Here is a 20,399-nt window from a genome sequence, read left to right on the forward strand (position 1 = left end):
GAGTGAAAGGAGAACACAAGCATTCCCACTAATGCCATGGCAAATTCCTACACGCTTCAGCAACCCGCGGTTCCACACCACCTCTGCTGCTTCAAGAATTTCATCATCTCCAAAGACCTAAAGAACACAGAGATTCTAATGAATTCTAATTCCGTCAGGGTACAAAGATTGTCGTTTGTTGCTAATTTTATTTCTTTTAGTAGCAAAACCTTGAAGAAAGAATTACTTTGTATTGAACTTAAAATTGCAAGCAAATAGTCAGGATGAACCCATTAATGCTTAATATTTAATGATGGAAGTTATTCCCATAGATCTAGCAATTCTAGGACTAGGAGTATGCCTTAGTTCTTTCTCTAGTAGCTATAATCTATCTATCTATACCTAGATATTAAAACAATCCCAGAGGATTGTGACAAGTATGACGTGTTAGTAATGCTTGGTTATTTGTCAATGCATTAAGAGTAGTTTCAGTTGACATTTGTTCTACGTACAATATATTCCTTTTCTAGAGTTAACACATGGCGACCTTTGTGTTTTGATATTTTGTAACGCCCTAAACCCGACCTAGATGGATAGATCAAGTCTAGGGTGTCAATTGAACTTACCAGAAAACGAATGCACACAAAGTTGATTTAACCGATGCATGGATACATCTTAAAACAACAATTTTAAACACACACACATATATTTAAGTATAGGACCGTTAGAAGATGGAGTCCCACATCCGTCGGCCGCCTAGTTTTGGGAGGTTCCTGAAATTCATTCAGTCTAGTTAGTACATTGAAATCTAATGTAAAGTATAATTACTCAACGTACATAAAATGACTCAGATATCACTGAAATTTCAGATAGCGCACACTCACTCTAAATCGATTAGATTAGTAATTCCCAATAGTTTCGGATGCAGAGCAGTTCAGATACTCGGCAGATTAGATACAGAAATAGATTTATATGTAAATACAGATACAGATGCAATTATCCTACCCCATCTGCTACACACCATCTCCGACCAACTTAACACACCAGTAGGTATATAATACTTGTCCAGCCCTACACACATCATAGTGTTGGTACGACATGTTGCAGTGTTCACAGTCTCATTGCCAGATCAGATATCATTACAAGTGATTTGACCACCAAATCAGTACAAAACACTTTCTTCAATTCGTAAATTTCACCCCATACAAATGTAGAGAACAATTGACCAATATATATATTTACTTATGCAGATACAATCATACAGTACTAATATAAAAGAGGGTTGAAATTCTTACGAATTGTCTTATCCGGGTATGTAGTAACGGTTTATAATCATGATAAAGTAGATCATACAGTTCAATTTAGTTCATACATATATTACAGATGGCTTACACTCGCCTCATACAACAATTATGGCGTTAACTGAAATTTAGCGGTTCAGGTTCACATGCCTATGTGAGTGCTCGTGTGACTCAACACGGTCTGACACATAACCGTGTGGTTGCCCATGTGCCCCTATTCACCAAGTCAGTGAGTTACACGGTCTAGGTACACGTCCGTGTGTTGCCTGTGTACCTTACACAGTTTGACACACACCCGTGTGTCCCTAATACATAAATAATAAGTCACACTGTCTGACACACACCCATGTGCCAGCCCGTGTGACCATTGCACATTAATGTTTCACGCATGGCCTACCACACGCCCGTGTGGCTCATTTGTGTGTCTCAAGTCCAAAGTTAGTCAGTTACACGGTCCACCACACGGCTTTCTACACGGCCTGCACACACGCCCGTGTGACAGCTCGTATGCCGTCGACTGTCCCGTTTTCGACAACAAAAAATGTAGAAGAAAAGGGTTTTGATACCCTACCTGAAAACCACGATGACCTTGAAGCAAACTTGGGACTCCTGAAGCCTAGAAACCAAATCCAACTACTCAATTAATGGAAATTCAAACAGATACACTAAATTGCAACAACAATTAACACCGAAACCTTCAACGCACAAACCCGAAACAAACAAAACTAACTTAATGGAAGTTCAACAGCGCACACTCGAGTTTTAGACAATGAGAGAAGCGTTAGGCATCTCTTAACCTTCCCCTAAGCTTCCGTAACCACGAGCAAATAAAGCAAAACAAAATTGATCAACACCCTCACTTCGAGATTTCAAGAAATTCGTAATTCATACATAACAACCGGAATTACTACGATTAAATCTTACCTTTAAGCACTGAAACAACCAACAGTATGATACGATTGAATAATTAACCCTGTCGAAACCATTTTTTTGAAAATAAAAAATCTAGTAGTCGACTTGAAAATGAAACGAAAATTGGAGTCGCCATTGACCCTTTATTAAGTTGTGATCGGCTCACATTGAAAATGATTTTGGTCTGTGAAATTTGAGAAAACAGGTTAGGGATTCGGTTACGCATGAGGAAGGGTTAGCACCCTCGTAACGCCCAAAATTGGTACCGAATTGATTAATTAAGGTCTTAATTTCGAATATCGAAAATTCGTGAAGAATTTTAAAAATTATGATCCTCCAATTTATTAATGTTAATTTTATAAAAGATGCTTGGATAAATCGAGATGAATGCTAAATACCTTCTCGTCTCAGATTAATAAGATGTCACGCCCAATACATTAGGACACGACATTTTTAGTCCTCGAGAATGAGCTTGTCTTTTGATTTTCAAAACTCTTGCAGTGGAGTTAAAAAGGGATATTCAGTTGCTTTAAGTCAGATGAAAAATTGAAACCTAATACGTTAGGGCACAATTTCTCTAAATTCCTAGCATTGAATATAGCCCTTATTATTTAAATCTTCATTTCGAGAAAACGACATGTCACATCCAATACATTAGGACATGACGTATCGAATTCCTGAAAGTGAGTTTTTGGTTTATGCGCTTTGATTGTAGAAAATTTTTGATTATTTAGATTCAACGAGGAAAATTGGAACCCAATACGTTAGGGCTCCATTCCCTCGAAGATTCCAAATTTCGGGTATTGCGCTATTTTAAAAGTTTTTGGATAAATTGGTTTTGATACTTAAATGAAATTAAATGTAATTCTTTAAAATACAAAGGATTGATTAATGATATACAATGCGAGATGATGATTCATGGACTAAAACGTATACTAACGAACGTCAAACAATCAATAAATATAAATAAACAATACAATATAACAATGGCAAGAATCTCATATTATATGTTGGCAGATATTAATAAGAATTAAAAGGAATATTGGGTAAATTAATATAAACAATTTTTGAAATAGACTAAAAAGTGAATAGCATACAAGGGCGAAAGTTGAAAATTATTAATAAATCACATGCATCAAATTTTATCACAAATAATATATATATATATATATATATACGAATTTGAAATAGATTTAAAGGAAGATAAGAAAAACACTATGTGAAATTATAATATTAAAATGAATTTTAAAGTAAATAAAAATATATGTGTAACATACCAAATAACATACATACATTAATCTAAATAAGCAACATGTATATGAAAAGAAAAGTTTAATAATAACACAAATAATACTAGGGTTAATAAATAATAATATTATTATTATCAAATTAATTGCTACATAAAAAAACGAAAGGGATTAGACTAACTTAAAAACAAAATTAAAAGAACCAATTGAAAATAAAACAAAGTAAAGGGGCCGAATGCAATGCGTGGATAACTTGGGGGACCATATGGGAAATAATCCCCGTCCCTCAAGAACACAGCATATAATCTGGGCCAAGATGAAACAAAGGCAAAATGAAATGCAAAATTTATAAATAAATAAAAACTGATATGAAAACACTACAAAGTAAGGGGGACCGAATGCACAAATAACCCTACCAAGGCTTCAACGCGCGGATCTTAGCCGCTTCTGGGTCGGGTCATTGGGTTAATCAGGTTAAACGGTGCCGTTTTGAGGGTTGTTAACCCTAGCCCAAAACGACACCGTGCGACTATATTATTTAAACCTAAAAATTTTTTTTAGCTTAGTTTGCTTAACAAAGAAAAAAAATAAAAAAGAGGGTTGTCCCCTCCTCTCGTCTGCACTAGGGTTTCAACCCTAGTCTCACATCACCGAAAGCTTCCTCGATTTCCAGCCTCACAGCCCTCGCTCGAACTCTGATTGAGGTGAAGTGAACGAGGTTTCGGTCGACGCTAACACAGAGGTAAGTCTTCCTTCCCCTATCTTTATTTTACAAGTATCAAGAGTAATAAGCGAATCGGAGAAAGCATAAAAGAGAGAAAAAAAGAAAAAAGAAGTCACCTTCAGCAAAATTTTCTTTTTTGATTGCTCTTGTTATTTTTTTTTGTGTTTGTCTGCATAACCGTTTACAAAGGTTTCGTCTTTTGTTTTATAGGCCGAAAAAAGTAAAAAAAAATGAAAAATACGAAAAATACAACTTTATCTTTTTTCTTCTGCGTTGTTTGCATCCCATTTGCAGGTGTACGGGGGCAGAAGTCGACGTGGAGGTACGGAGGCTAAGGCGCATGCGTGAGGGCAGAGGCTTGGCACGCGCGAGGGGAGTTAGGGCTGTTGCAGTGCTGGGGCTTGCTCGCTGCTAGGGTTTCGGCCTTGATTTGGGCTAGGTATTGGGCTGGTGTTGGGTTTGTAACGTTTGGGCTTAGTGGGTCTAATGTGTTCGGGTTTAGGGTGTCTGAAACTTTAGGCTAGTTGGGTCTACTAGGATTTGGGCCTGTTGATGTAAAGAACTGAATTGTTTATTTTTTGAACTTTTAATTTTTAATTTGGTTTTATTTTATTTATTTGTTTATTTGGTTTATTTCACTAACGGGCCGGGCAGATTGGGTCTATTACATCTGCCCCTCTTTGATCATTGTCGTGTAACAGGAATGAAGCAAAGACTAAAAAGGGCCAATTTTGCCCGGTCATGTCGGACCTTGGCAGCCTTATTCCAACCTACTGCCTCTTCAGAGGTGTAGGAATTGATGCTTCGATCCACTCCACTGCAACGTCAGGGAGATAAGACTCGTATCTTGAACTTGTTCTGCTGCAACTTTGAAGAGAAGTCTGAAGCGATTCGCTCTACTGCAACGCCAGAGAAATAAGATTCGCTTTCGTAGCTTCAATCTATTTGACTGCAACATTGGGGAAGTAAGATTCGTCGTCTTCGATCTGCTCCACTACTACTTAGGGAGATAGGATCCACAATCTTCAACCTATTCCACTGCTATTCAGGGAGATAGGATATACAATCTTCCACCTATTCCACTGCTGGTCAGGGAGTTAGGACTTGCAATCTTCAACCTATTCCACTGCTGGTCAGGGAGTTAGGACTGACAATCTTCTACCTATTCCTCTGCTGGTCAGGGAGATAGGACTTACAATCTTCAACCTATTCCACTGCTGGTCAGGGAGCTAGGTTTTGTGATTTCACCGATCTGTTCTTTGAGGAACATGACCTGTATAATTCATTTATGAACTTAATTATGCCTAGTGATTAGGATGTCATGATCAGAATGAGTCAAATGTTCCTAACTAGGCGTGTATGAATGCTGTATGAATTTGGAATGTCATTTTTGAGAATGATCCTTCTTCATCGCTTAAGTTATCATTGCTCAAGGTTTGTTAAGGCTTTATCACTGACGTGCTACAACGCCTTCTTGCCCGGTTGGCTTTTTTGAAGAAACACTTAGTCAGATTGCCCTCACTGTAAACCCCCAATTTCAATCCACTCGGACGTAAAATTCGTACCATCATTCTCTCACTGTAACCCAATGGTAGAAAAACTTGGCTTTTCTCAAACCTCTCTTGTCGCAATTCAATGGTATAAAATGTGAAACTCTTTGGTCCTTTACACCATTCCTATGGTGTCATACCAAATATCTATACACAAATGAAGGATTCTCTTCTCTAAGGAAACCCCCTCTTATTGCTTGCTTGCTTGTTCACTGGAGCCCTATCACCGACACGACATCTTGTCACTTTGTTCAATCAATGTTTAGACAACAAAATCTAAAGGGATAGTCTTAATTTAAACTTTTCCTTCCTAGATATTTCAACTTTTAAACCTAGTGCATTCTAAACAATATTCCTGTTTCAGGTTACTGTATTATTTAGAATCTTCTAGAGTAATATGCAAAACTTCTATTTTGAAATTTTTATTAGTCGATTAATCATTATTCCAGTACAACATGCTTGCGAGAAGAATGTAATGATGGGTAAAATAGTATTGATTTAAGAACATAGCTCGAAACGAATAAACTATGAAAGATAGTAACAAATGAATTGATTGGTAATGTGTATCTTGAAAAAGAATGAAGTATTCCAAGAACAATAGATTCAAATATAAATAGTATGAAGACTAGGTGCCTCAAATATCGCAGCTTGAACTTCTCTGCACAAACTTTCTGAAGACCCTTCTGAGGTTGACATGTGTTTAAGAGATCTACAATACTCTGTTGATGCCCCAAGACGTCGCCTACCCCTTTCTGTTGGTTCAGGTATAGCAAGATCACCACATGCCCCAATTTAGTCAATATTTGAATCGCCCTTTTTGGGGTTTTCAACTTAAATCCTCTTTGGTCTCAAGGTGCCCTTTGCGGGTTTTCGCCTTGGGCTTTCTATTTTTTTATTTTATTTTAGTTTTTTGAAAAGGCGCTCTTTGCAGGTTTTCACCTTGGTCTTTTCCCCTTTTTAGGCAAAGTATTTCTTGACTGAGTCCGAGTTTACTGGATTGGGCAGGCTTTTACCATCCCTCTCGCTCAAGATCAGAGCTCCACCAGAAAAGGCCCTCTTTACAACATAAGGTCCTTTCCAATTTGACATCCATTTCCCTTTAAAATCTTTTTGTAGATGAATGATATTTTTCAACACCAGGTCCCCTTCATGAAATTCTCTGGGACGAATCTTTTTGTCATAGGCTCGCATCATTCGCTTCTGGTACATCTGTCTATGATTAATAGCTTTTAATCTTTTTCCTTCTATCAGGTTTAACTGATCATATCGAGATTGGATCCATTCAGCCTCATCTAACTTGAGTTCAGCTAGCACCCGAAGATAGGGGATTTCAACTTCAATGGGTAATACTGCCTCCATCTTGTAAACTGGAGAGAAAGGTGTTGCCCCAGTAGACGTCCTAACAGATATTCAATAGGCAAGGAGAGCGAACGGTAATTTCTCATGCCAGTCTTTGTATGTCTCAGTCATTTCCCTACTATCTTCTTGATATTTTTATTAGCTGCCTCCACTGCACCATTCATCTTCGGACGATACGGTGACGAGTTGTGGTGTTTGATCTTGAATTGACTGTAGACTTCCGCTATTATGCTATTGTTCAAGTTCAGCGCATTGTCAGATATGATTCTTTCGAGTATTTCGTATCGACATATGATCTCTTTTTTCAAGAACTTGCTGACTGTTGATTTCGTGACATTAGCATATGAAGTAGCTTCTACCCATTTAGTGAAATAATCAATAACCACGAAGATGAAACGATGCCCGTTAGAAGCTTTTGGCGATATGGGCCCGATAACATCCATTCCCCACATAGAGAAAGGCTATGGGGAAGTCATAACGTGAAAAGGTGACGGAGGTGCATGTATTTTGTCTGCATAGATGTGGCATTTATGGCACTTCTTGGCATAATTGATGCAATCTCCTTCTATGGTGGACCAGTAATAGCCGAATCTCATAATCTGTTTAGCCATGGTAAATCCATTAGCATGCGTTCCACAAATGCCCTCGTGGACTTCTTCTAGGATTTTCTTGGCTTCCACATTATCCACACATCTCAGTAGTACTTGATCTTTTCCTCTTTTGTATAAAATCTCTCCATCTAGGACATCGTCTATGGCTAATCTCCTTAATGCCCTATTATCATTCTCCGTTGCCAGCTCAGTGTACTCGTGATTCTTCACGTATTGTAATATGTCTTGGTACCAAGGATGATTAACTTTTTTCTCTTCCTTAATATTGTAGCAATGAGCCGGGGTCTCATAAATGCTCATCTGGATAGGTTTCATATCTTCTGGCTTGTTCACCTTGATCATGGAAGCTAAAGTGGCTAATGCATCAGCCATTTGATTCTCATCTCGTAGGAGATAGTGGAAAGTAATGTCATCAAACTCTTCCGTCAATTCGAGGACCAACTTTCGGTACCTGACTAATTTGAGGTCTCTCGTCTCCCGTTCACCTTTGAGTTGGTATATTACCAACGCAGAGTCCTTGTATACCTCTAACGTCTTAATTTTACGTTCTATATCTGCACGGATGCCCATGATGTATGCTTGGTATTCAGCCATATTATTTGTGCAATCAAAATCCAATTTACTGGTGAAAGGATAGTGGTCTCGAATTGGGGATATCAGGACTGCCCCAATCCCATTTCCTACGGCATTTGAAGCTCCATCGAAATTTAGTTTCCAAGGATGATATTCTTGATAACCTTGTTCAGCAATTGCCACGTACATCAAGTCTTCATTTGGAAAATCAAAATCCAGGGGTTCATAGTCTTCTAAAGCTCGATTGGCTAAAAAGTCTGCTATTGCACTCCCTTTAACAGCCTTCTGACTTATATAGACTATATCGAACTCGGAGAGCAAAATCTGCCATCTGGCCATCCTTCCATTCAATGCAGTTGTCTCCATCATATATTTTTAGGGGTCTAATCTTGAGATTATCTAAGTTGTATGGTAGGGCATGTATTGTCTCAATCTTCGCGTTGTCCAGATCAAGGCACAACATAATTTTTCAATAGGCGGATATCTCATTTCACAGTCGGTGAATTTTTTACTAAGATAGTATATCAACCTTCTCTTTCCTCCCCGTCTCATCATGTTGGCCTAACACGCATCCCATGGACTTATCAACCACCGTTAAATATTGGATCAGTGGTTTATTCAGGTTAGGTGGTGACAATACTGGGTACTGGACAGGTACTGCTTTACTCTGTCAAAAGCTTTCTGACATTCTTCATCCCATACACCTGAGTTATGTTTATTCAAAAGACGGAATATGGGATCGCATTTCTCAGTTAGTTGTGAAATGAACCGAGCAATGTAATTCAGTCTTTCTAGGAAACCTCGAACTTCTTTTTGAGTATGCGGCGGAGACAGTTCTTGTATTGCTTTGACTTTGTCTGGGTCAATCTCAATCCCTTTTTCACTGACTATAAACCCTAGAAGCTTTCCCGACCTGGTCCCAATTGTACACTTGACTGGGTTGAGTTTGAGCTGGAACTTTCTTAACCTTAGAAATAGCTTTCTTAGGACTTGCACATGTTCCTTCTCTATTTGAGATTTGGCAATCATGTCGTCGACATAGACTTTTATTTCCTTATGCATCATGTCATGGAAAAGGGTCACCATCGCTCTTTGGTATGTAGCTCCTACATTTTTCAACCCGAATGGCATCACCTTATAACAAAAGGTTCCCCATAGGGTTATGAATATGGTCTTTGTCATATCTTCAGAATGCATCTTAAATTGGTTATATCTCGAGAAACCGTCCATGAAAGAAAATAATGAGTATCCTGCTGTGTTGTCCACCAATGTGTCGACGTGAGGCAAGGGAAAATTATCTTTCGGGCTGGCCTTATTTAAATCTCTGTATTCTACACACATTCGTACCTTCCCATCCTGTTTAGGGATGGGTACGATGTTGGCTACCCATTCTGAGTACTTGACCACTTGTAGGAATCCAGCATCGAACTGCTTTTAAACCTCCTCATTTATTTTTAGCATAACATCAGGCCTCATTCTCCGGAGTCTTTGCTGAACTGGTTTGCAATCATCTCTTATAAGAAGACGGTGTACTACAATGTCTGTATTGAGACCAGGCATATCTTGGTATGACCATATGAAGACGTCTTTGAACTCCTGAAGTAATGCGATGAGGTATCGCTTAGTTTCTTCAGTTATGCGTGTTCCCATTTTACTACTTTTCCTTCCTCCAGGGTCACAATCTCCACCACTTCCTTATGAGGTAGGATCTGTTTCTCATCCTGCTCTACCATCCTCAACAGGTCTGGAGATAAGTTACTATCTATGTCGTCTTCAAAGTCCTGAGATCCCTCTAAACACATGTCTCGTTCAAAAGGGTTCTCTGAGTCCATAGTAGAGTCATTCATGTCATTGATATCCGGAGACCTGCTACAGGTGCCAAGGAGTATATAAAGAATGTGAAAATTTTAAGTATATTTATTCGTATGGTATGATTATAAAATTGATGAAAGAATGATTTGGAAGAATATGAAAGAATCCGCAGTAATTACTCATATAAAAGAATGAAAGAATCTTAAAGGAAATATCTGTTCCAAATAACTGCGAAGATGAATTTCATTAAGATAATGATGTTCGAACATAAGCCTATTTCACAAAGGAATTCTTATTGTTTCTAGGCTAAAACAACAAGTGTGTTCTGAATACTCTTGCATTTGTACTTGTAACCGTTCTTGGATATCCTTTTGCATTTGCTCTAATTTCTCTAATCTTTGGTCAATTTCCTTATTTTTCTGGCGAGTACCGTATTGATGCTTAATTGGTGAGCTTTTGTCGGTTTCCAGATTAGCTGTAATGATTTTAACCGGTTAGGGTCTTTCAGTGGACTCTAATGTATGTGATGCAATGTAATGCGAATGTATGAATGCAAAGAGGCGTCGATTCTGATTCAATTTCATTTAGAAAACTTTACTAGAAAACAAAATTCTTTACATAAAACAGATTACATATATGGTTTTGCCCTAGTGCTCAGAAATTTAATTTTCCTAAGTAACGAAGCTAATTCTTGTCCCCGACTTGATTCCAGCTCATACTTTACGCTTAGTGCATCAGCTTGTACCACCAAAGTCTGCAGGTGATCAGCTACCTCTCGAATTTGAACCACAGCTTATCCCATGATACGATCTCTATTTTCAACTTGATTCTAAAAGTGGTGAAGTTGCTCCCTCTGATGAATTTCGTTGGTTTCCAGGTACTCAGTCCGGATCTCACAATTTTGCAATGCCGATTCCAACTCTTCTATTCTTTCTTTCATTTTTTCGATCTTGCTCAAGCTCGCTCTCAATTCCATCGCGAAATTTCAAATTTGGTACTGATGAAGAGATCTTTCTAACTCAGCCACTCTACCTTTTAGTTCACATTTTCCCTTTTGGTTCTCTGACAAACTCTTCTCTAAAGCTCCATTTCGCGACTGAACCTCTCAGAATTTTTTGCCCATCCATCAGCCTTGATCTTTTCTTCCCGAATCTCTTAACGCCACTGTTCTAAAGTTTTCCCTAGCCCAGCAGTTCATATTGATAACATCAACTTCTTATAGTCTGTCTTCAAAATGTCCAAATCTTCCTCAGCTTTGTTCTTACCTTTTCTTAATTTCTCAATCTCTAACTTTTGAACATCCACATCTAATCCCAAGTGCATCTTTTCTTCTTCCAACTGCTCGATCTTTTTTCTAAGCTCTGCATTCCTCTTCTCAAAATCTTGCTTTATAATTTCCAATTCAGAGGGAACAACCCGCAAAAGTTCTTCTATCGATAAACTGTCTCCTTGACCTGGTCTTGGGATATTATCTTTAATTCTTCTAACCCACCATTCATTATATTCAGGAGTCGTCATGAAGCCTACGGCTAATCTCTTCATCTGTCGAATTTGGTCCCATGCACTGGTTATCTCTCGAATCTTCTTTTTATAGACATTGTCTTTATATGAGAATTCGAACTCAGCTAAGCCTTGGGTTGCAGGTCTAAACTGCCTTGACCTGTACTGTCTTAGCACCATCAATGGAGCATAACCAACAGCTCCCCAGATTCTAAGTAACGGGACCCAATCAAAATTACCACATCGGTACGAGATCTCATCTGGAAGCAACCACTGGGCTCTCCACTCGATGTCCTCCTCATGAAGATTCTGAAGAATGACCAACCATTTCTTTTTTGAGATGTCATCTCTCCTTGGTGTAGCTGCTATCTCTTTTAATGACGAATAATTTTCAGGGAAGACTCGATACGAAACCTTATCAATTTTCCAAAAATGACCGTGGAACCATGCAAGTAGAAGCTGCATACATCCGATGAATCTGCCTTCACCCCTCCTTCGACATGAATTCAGTGACCTGAAGGTTTCTGCCAAAATTGTTAGAACTGGCATAACCCTCTTATCAAGTCAGGCAAAGAGATATAAGGTCTCCTCATCTACGTGCCCTAGGGCCCTAGGAAAAATTACTAGCCCATAAATGCTCAGAGCAAAGACGTCGACCTTCTTCCTCGCATCAGGGTGTGCCAAAATCAGCTCTTGCAGGCTTTTCTAAGGGATGCATTTGCTTTCTCCGTTCTTCTTGATTCGTGCTGTGACCCACTGCTTGCTCATTCCGGTGATGTTCATCAACTTCTTTACAAAGGTTAGGACATTAACGACTCTAGAGTAGACTTTATCAACTTGGATCTTAGGGCAACGAAGTAAAGCTGTATATTCCTCTATAGTGGGCACTAAATCAACCCTTCCAAAGGTAAATCAACCATATGCGGGGTTCCAATACTGAGCGAGGGCCCGAAACAGATGTTCATCTACCTTCATGTCGAGTAGATACGACAAATCCCCAAAACTAGAGTTGAACAATTGCTTAGTTTCGTCATCCCAATGATCCCATAGTACTTTTAATTCCTAAAGGCTATTTTGCGTTACACTGATACGGGTGTAGCCCCACAACTCCGACGTGTACCCCCCGACTAGACTATCTCCTTTCTGTAATTGTGTTTTCCCCGACCACATACGGACAACAGCATTGTCCTCTACTTTATCAAGAAATCTGTTCTCCATGCCAAGCTTTCTAATTTAGTAATCGAACTTGAATCGACACTCTTTTGAATATGAAATGACATGCAAACATGGCAAAAGGCATCATAAGTTAGTACAACATACAAAAACACAACTTTAAGCAAGTAAAAAAAATCAACACCTCTCGGGGTAACAACTAGAGTTTCCGCAATATGATCGAGGGTGGATTCCTAGTGTTTCCTATATGCAGTTCGGTTCTAAAGTTGAGGTACCTGAACCAGAAGATTTCTCGATCCTCACCCATTATAGGCTCATACGGACCGAGTTCGGTTCAGGGGAATACATTTCCCTATGGCTGCATGGAGATGAAAATATCACGAAGACATAGGTACGGATGTATCCCGGAAGCAGTCCACTATCCTGCACGGAGGTGAAAACCTCACGAAGGACTAGTTTCTCACTCCCACTTAAAAGGGTAAGACTAAACAGTCTGTATGCAATATGATGCTAAGATATAAAACTCAATTTACAGTAATCATACCATACACAAATGCAATGAGAGGATCGTAATTTTTCAAATTAAATTTTCAATTTTCAATAATAAGACAAAAACAATCAATTTTACAGCTTGACTCTCTCGAGGTCCCTAGTGGAGTCGCCAAGCTGTCCAAACCATTTTAACAAAAAATTTAGTAGTCGACTTGAAAATGAAACGAAAATTGGAGTCACCACCGACCCTTTAATAAGGTGTCATCGGCTCAGCTTGAAAATGATTTTGGTCTGCGAAATTTGAGAAAACAGGTTTGGGAGTTCGTTACGCACGAGGAAAGGGTTAGCACCCTCGTAACGCCCAAAATTGGTACCGAATTGATTAATTAAGGTCTTAATTTCGAATATCAAAAATTCGTGAAGAATTTTAAAAATTATGATCCTCCCTTTTATTAATGTTAATTTTATAAAAGATGCTTGGATAAACGAGATGAATGCTAAAGACCTTCTCGTCTCAGAGTAATAAGATGTCACGCCCAATACATTAGGACACGAAATTTTTAGTCCTCGAGAATGAGCTTGTCTTTTGATTTTCAAAACTCTTGCGGTGGAGTTAAAAAGGGATATTCAGTTGCTTTAAGTCAGATGAAAAATTGAAACTTAATATATTAGGGCACAATTTCTCTAAATTCCTAGCATTGAATATAGCCCTTATTATTTAAATATTCATTTCGAGAAAATGACACATCACATCCAATACATTAGGACACGACGTATCGAATTCCCGAAAGTGATTTTTTGGTTTATGCGCTTTGATTGTAGAAAATTTTTGATTATTTAGATTCAACGAGGAAAATTGGAACCCAATACGTTAGGGCTCCATTCCCTCGAAGATTCCAAATTTCGGGTATTGCGTCATTTTGAAAGTTTTTGGATAAATTGGTTTTGATACTAAAATGAAATTAAATGTAATTCTTTAAAATAAAAATGATTGATTAATGATGTACAATGCGAGATGATGATTCATGAACTAAAACGTATACTAACGAACGTCAAACAATCAATAAATATAAATAAACAATACAATATAACAATGGCAAGAATCTCATATTATATGTTGGCAGATATTAATAAGAATTAAAAGGAATATCGGGTAAATTAATATAAACAATTTTTGAAATAGACTAAAAAGTGAATAGCATACAAGGGTGAAAGTTGAAAATTATTAATAAATCACATGCATCAAATTTTATCACAAAATATATATATATATGCGAATTTGAAATATATTTGAAGGAAGATAAGAGAAACACTACGTGAAATTATAATATTAAAATGAATTTTAAAGTAAATAAAAATATATGTGTAACATACCAAATAGCATACATACATTAATCTAAATACGCAACATGTATATGAAAAGAAAAGTTTAATAATAACACAAATAATACTAGGGTTAATAAATAATATTATTATTATCAAATTAATTGCTATATAAAAAAAACGAAAGGGATTAGACTAACTTAAAAACATAATTAAAAGAACCAAATGAAAATAAAACAAAGTAAAGGGGCCGAATGCAATGCGTGGATAACTTGGGGGACCATATGGGAAATAATCCCCGTCCCTCAAGAACACAGCATATAATCTGGGCCCAGATGAAAGAAAAGCAAAATGAAGTGCGAAATTTATAAATAAATAAAAACTAATATGAAAACACTATGAAGTAAAGGGGACCAAATGCACAAATAACCCTACCAAGGCCTCAACGCGCGGATCTCAGCCGCTTCTGGGTTGGGTTATCGGGTTAAGCAGGTTAAACGGTGTCGTTTTGAGGGTTGTTAACCCTAGCCCAAAACGACACCGTGCAACTATATTATTTAAACCTAAAATTTTTTTTAGCTCAGTTTGCTTAACAAAGAAAAAATAAAAAAGAGGGCCGTCCCCTCCTCTCGTCTGCGGTAGGGTTTCAACCCCAGTCTTACATCACCGAAAGCTCCACCGATTTTTGGCCTCACAGCCCTCGCCCGAACTCCGATTGAGGCGAAGTGAACGAGGTTTCGGTTGATGCTAACATAGAGGTAAGTATTCCTTCCTCTATCTTTATTTTACAAGTGTCGAGAGTAATAAGCGAATCAGAGAAAATATAAAACGGAGAAAAAAAAGAAAAAAGAAGTGACCTTCAGCAAACTTTTCTTTTTTGATTGCTCTTGCTATTTTTTTTGTGTTTGTCTGCGTAACCATTTACAAAGGTTTCGCCTTTTGTTTTATAGGCCGAAAAAAGTAAACAAAAAATGAAAAATACGAAAAGTACAAATTTTTCTGTTTTCTGCTGCGTTGTTTGCATCCCATTTGTAGGTGTATTGGGGCAGAAATCGACGTAGAGGTAAGGAGGCGAAGGCGCATGCGTGAGGGCAGAGGCTTGACACGCGCGGGGGGAGTCAGGGCTATTGCGACGCTCGGGCTTGCTCGTTGCTAGGGTATCGGCCTTGATTTGGGTTGGGTATTGGGCTGGTGTTGGGTTTGTAACGTTTGGGCTTAGTGGGTCTAATGTGTTCGGGTTTAGGGTGTCTGAAACTTTAGGCTAGTTGGGTCTACTAGGATTTGGGCCTGTTGATGTAAAGAATTGGACTGTGTTATTTTTTGGACTTTTAGTTTTTAATTTGGTTTTATTTTATTTATTTGTTTATTTGATTTATTTCACTAACGGGCCTTGCAGATTGGGCCTATTACAAACCCAATAGAACGTTATACGAAGAGAAATTCAAGAATGATGCCAAAAGAAAGAAGCAAAAGAAAAAGAAAAATAAAAAGAAAAGGTGAGGGAGAAGAAGTTAATGTATAAGGAAATTCATTTAAAATCTTAAGATCGATATTTACGAAGAAGTGCAAAAATAATATTCCTTAATGCACACACAAAAATTCAAACATTGGACCATTGAAACAAACAAGTGTTTAACCATTGAACTAATATGTTCATTATTTAAACCTTAACACAAAGAATCTAACTTAAGTGATACATGCAAATCTAATAATTTAATTAAAGAATACGCAAAACTTGAAAACACATGACTCAAACCTCAGACCTTTAGTGAGGAACCAAAGCACATTACCATATAAACACCTCACATTTCCATTGACACAAACTAAAAAGAAAACTCATATTTTTAGGGTGTTACATATTTCTTCGATGTTTTAATTGAAATGCATCATGTTTCTCTTGACTTTAGTAGAGGCTAACACCTGTATCTAATATGACTTTTTACATCCTTAGCCTCATCTGTCATGTCCATTAACACGTGGACAATACCTGGCAATCCATGCGCAACACCTCAATGCTTTTCTCCATACCATTCCAACATCAAATGACTCCCTCCTCCTTTCTTCCCTAACGCTCTTCCATTCTTGATAATTTGAATTTCATCAACTGTACGTTGCACAATAAAACACCCAAAAGTTTCACAGTTCATCCAACCTTATTTAGAGATGATATATTGCTAACATATACTTACTGTAGTTGTAGAAGGGATAGTCCCTTCAGCAAGATGCTTGTTCAAGAACAGACAAACCCATCAAAACCCAACTCTTCCATGCAATAATTCAACAAGGAGATCTGTTGAGAGCTTAATTTGATTAATTTATTCATAGAAATTACAGTAGCAACCATAAAGTTGAAAAATCATCTATAGAGTACCGTTATAAACGAGGTTAAGTAATGATTAAGCGACTCTTGATTTCCAGCCTACTTTGTGGCCTCAACATCAAGAGCATAAACATGGATAATTATTATTAGAGTAAACTACCAAAACAGTTCATTTTCTTTATGTCAGGTTACATTTTAGTCACTTATGTTTGAAATATTACGTTAAATAATCATTTCAAACGAAAATTTTAACGTGCCACATCAGCTTACCGCTACACCATTAACAACAATTAATGACTCAGTAACTAAAATGTTACAACACATTAACGTAAGTGACTAAAACGTAACATTTCAAATATAAGTGACTAAAATATAACATAAGGTAAATAAAAGTAACTATTTTGGTTGTTTACCCTTATTATTATTTAGAGAGATAAATAAAACAATTTATCTTCCTCTATTGCGTATTTATATATAATTTAAATAGAGAAAAAATAGATAGAATATAAATATAGAGTTTTGCATCTTTTTATATCTCCTAAAAATTTTCCATTTTTGGTAATTGATTGATTTCTGATTGCAGTGGTTTGTTTGACCAACTGATTCTATTAATTGATTTGATCAGCTGATTCTATTAACATCCATTATGAAATTTAATTAATGAATATTTTTGAAATTTTAAATAAACAAATTTCTTAAGTTCCTTATTTACAAATATTAACTTTATGAAAATTAATAAATATTAATAGTGTATCAATATAATTGTAAACTATATTTTTAGTGATAATTTTGTCATGTTCTTAGTATGTAATTTAGTGATAATTATGTCACACTCTAAATGAATTTGTTAAGTAGCATATTTCAATTAATATAAAGTTGCATAAGAAATCATTTTACACAAGTAAATTGAAAATAAATTAAGAGTACATAAATATTGAATGATGAATTGGCTCGATTGAAAATTTCTCGTGGCAATGTTGATTTTTGTAGATTCACGGTGGAGTTTTAAAAAAAAATTACTTTGGACTTTGGAGGTGAAAGTGAAAATAAGAGAATGGAGGCTATTGATATCTTAGCACCCCTATTTGAGAGCATGTGGCAGATAAAGTAATTTTTGAGCAAGCATGGTTAGATATGTCATTCCACATATCTTATTCCCTAATGTTGAAAAAGTTACCCATCCCAACAGTTTTTTATTTTGGAGGTTTTAGCTGAATAAGCTCTTGCAAACCTCCATTCACCAAGTACTACAATTAGAGGGTTTGATTACCCAATCCTCCATTTGTGCACAAATAAACTAAAAAAAACCCAAAACTCTGTTTAACAAATATCTCATAGCCCAATTTAAGTAATGAAGCAAATAACAAAATTGATTGTATGGGTAAATAGGATACAACCCAATTTGAGTAACGAAGCAAAAGAAGAAAGTGAATTATGTACGAAAAAAATAAAGAAGATGAGTTCAAATATCACCCATGGCTAAGCATAGGTTGAGGTTGCTTGTGTCAACAGGTGAAGTAATAAATTATTTTAGGGGCAAAACCGAATTATAATTTTTGTAACAACCCATTTTCGGTAAAATCAGAATAGTGGTTTTGGGACCACAAATCTGAGTTCGAAAAGAAATTTTTAATATTATTTTATGGTCTACAGTATGATAATAATTTCATTTGAAAATTTCATAAAGAAATTTTACCGATTACATGTTTAATTTGATAAAAGACCAAATTGCACAAAGTGCAAAAGTTGAGTTCTAATAGCTAAAGGGATTAAATAGCTATAGAATTTTAAATTGGAGGTATTTATATGGTAAATAGACCATTAAAAATGCTTAGTGATTAAGGATGATGATTCATCCATGGAAAATAAAATAAAGAAAAGGACTAAATTGGAAAGTAAAATAATAAAAGATGATAAATGATAAAATAATGAAAATATAATCATTTATATCATCTTTCCCAAATTAAAAGTATGGAAACCCTAGCCATGGAAACCTAAGCTCAATCCAACTTATTTTGCTTGATTAGGTAAGTATTCTTGCCCCGTTTTTAATGATTTTTATATTTTCGAGATTGTAATAGCTTAATCTAGCTATCTCGGGGATTAATTTGTAAAGTTATCAAGGTACTAGGGTTTTTCCATGGAATAACATAGATGAATTATGAAGTTTTATGGTAGAAAATGAAAGATTGTTGATAGATAAACAACTTTTGTAAAGTGAATTTTTATAAAATTAAATTTTTAGGGACTAAATTGAAAAGATGTGAAATCCATGAAAAAATTCTAAATTTTATGAAATAAATGGGCTGTAAATGTTATATATAAAATTTAGCTAGGCTTGGAATAAGGATTAAATTGCATGAATTTCACTTTTCGAGCCTAGGGACGAAATCGTCATTAATTAAAACTAAATGGGCAAAACGGTAAATTTTCCTAAGATGTGAATTGGACTGAATTGAGTATAAATTGTATTAAATTGATGTTAAATTTACTCGTATAGATCCGGATAGACCAAATTAGGAGTTAGAACTAGGAAAAGAGAAAGTGTCGGATTAGTAGATTTTACGTGCATGAACATTTGTCGAGGTAAATTCTTATAAATAAATTTTGTATATTTATATGTTTGAATTAGATGCTGTATATGTGAATTGTATAAATGCCGTAAGTGTGAAATTGATCACATATCCGATAATACCTTAGAAATAATAAGTCTCGTTTGGATAAAGGAAATTTGATGGATACAGAATTCACGATTGGTTGTAGTTCTGCATATGTTGCGAACACACCATAGCTCTTACGAGGGTCCCGTTATAAGCCCTCTCGAGCTTCCCGTTACATGGTTCTTGGGAGCATCCCGATTGGTATTGATCTTGCATATGTTGTGGACATACCGCAGCTTTTTGTGAGCATCCTATTATATGATCGGTAGTGATCCTGCATGTGTTGCAGATATACCGCAACTCACTATGAGCATCTTGTTATATGGCTCTCCGGAGCTTCCCGATATTGCTCGCTTGAACTTCCAGGATTTATGGCTATCCGGAGCTTCTGATTTATGGCTCTTCGGAGCTTCCCGTTAAAAGCCTTTTTCTGAGCTTCCTGATTTAGGCTCTTATGAGCTTCCTGTTATAGCCCGGATAAGCTTTCTGCTACATGACTCACATGAGTTTCCCGTTATATGGCTCGAAAGAGTGCTTTCTGATTATGTGCTCTAATGAGCACTCCTGAATATGAGTTGACAGATTGTAATTGTACACCTCGAGTGTGCTACATGTTTTATCCATCAATATTGCAAATAAATTCAACGAGAAAAATCCTGACATGAGAAAATATGAGCATGAAATGAATTATTATACTTATCTTCCTGAAATACATGAAAATGATGATGCATGATATATGGAATTGACCTGTCCATAGGCCGGGTCGAGTTCGGGCCGGGCCTGGAAAAAAATTTTGGCCCACCTTTTAGGCCCGGCCCGGCCCGAAATATGGGCCTAAAATTTTTCCCAGGCTCGGCCTGGGA

Source organism: Gossypium hirsutum, chromosome D13, assembly GCF_007990345.1.
Source record: "Gossypium hirsutum isolate 1008001.06 chromosome D13, Gossypium_hirsutum_v2.1, whole genome shotgun sequence".
Classification (NCBI taxonomy): Eukaryota; Viridiplantae; Streptophyta; class Magnoliopsida; order Malvales; family Malvaceae; genus Gossypium; species Gossypium hirsutum.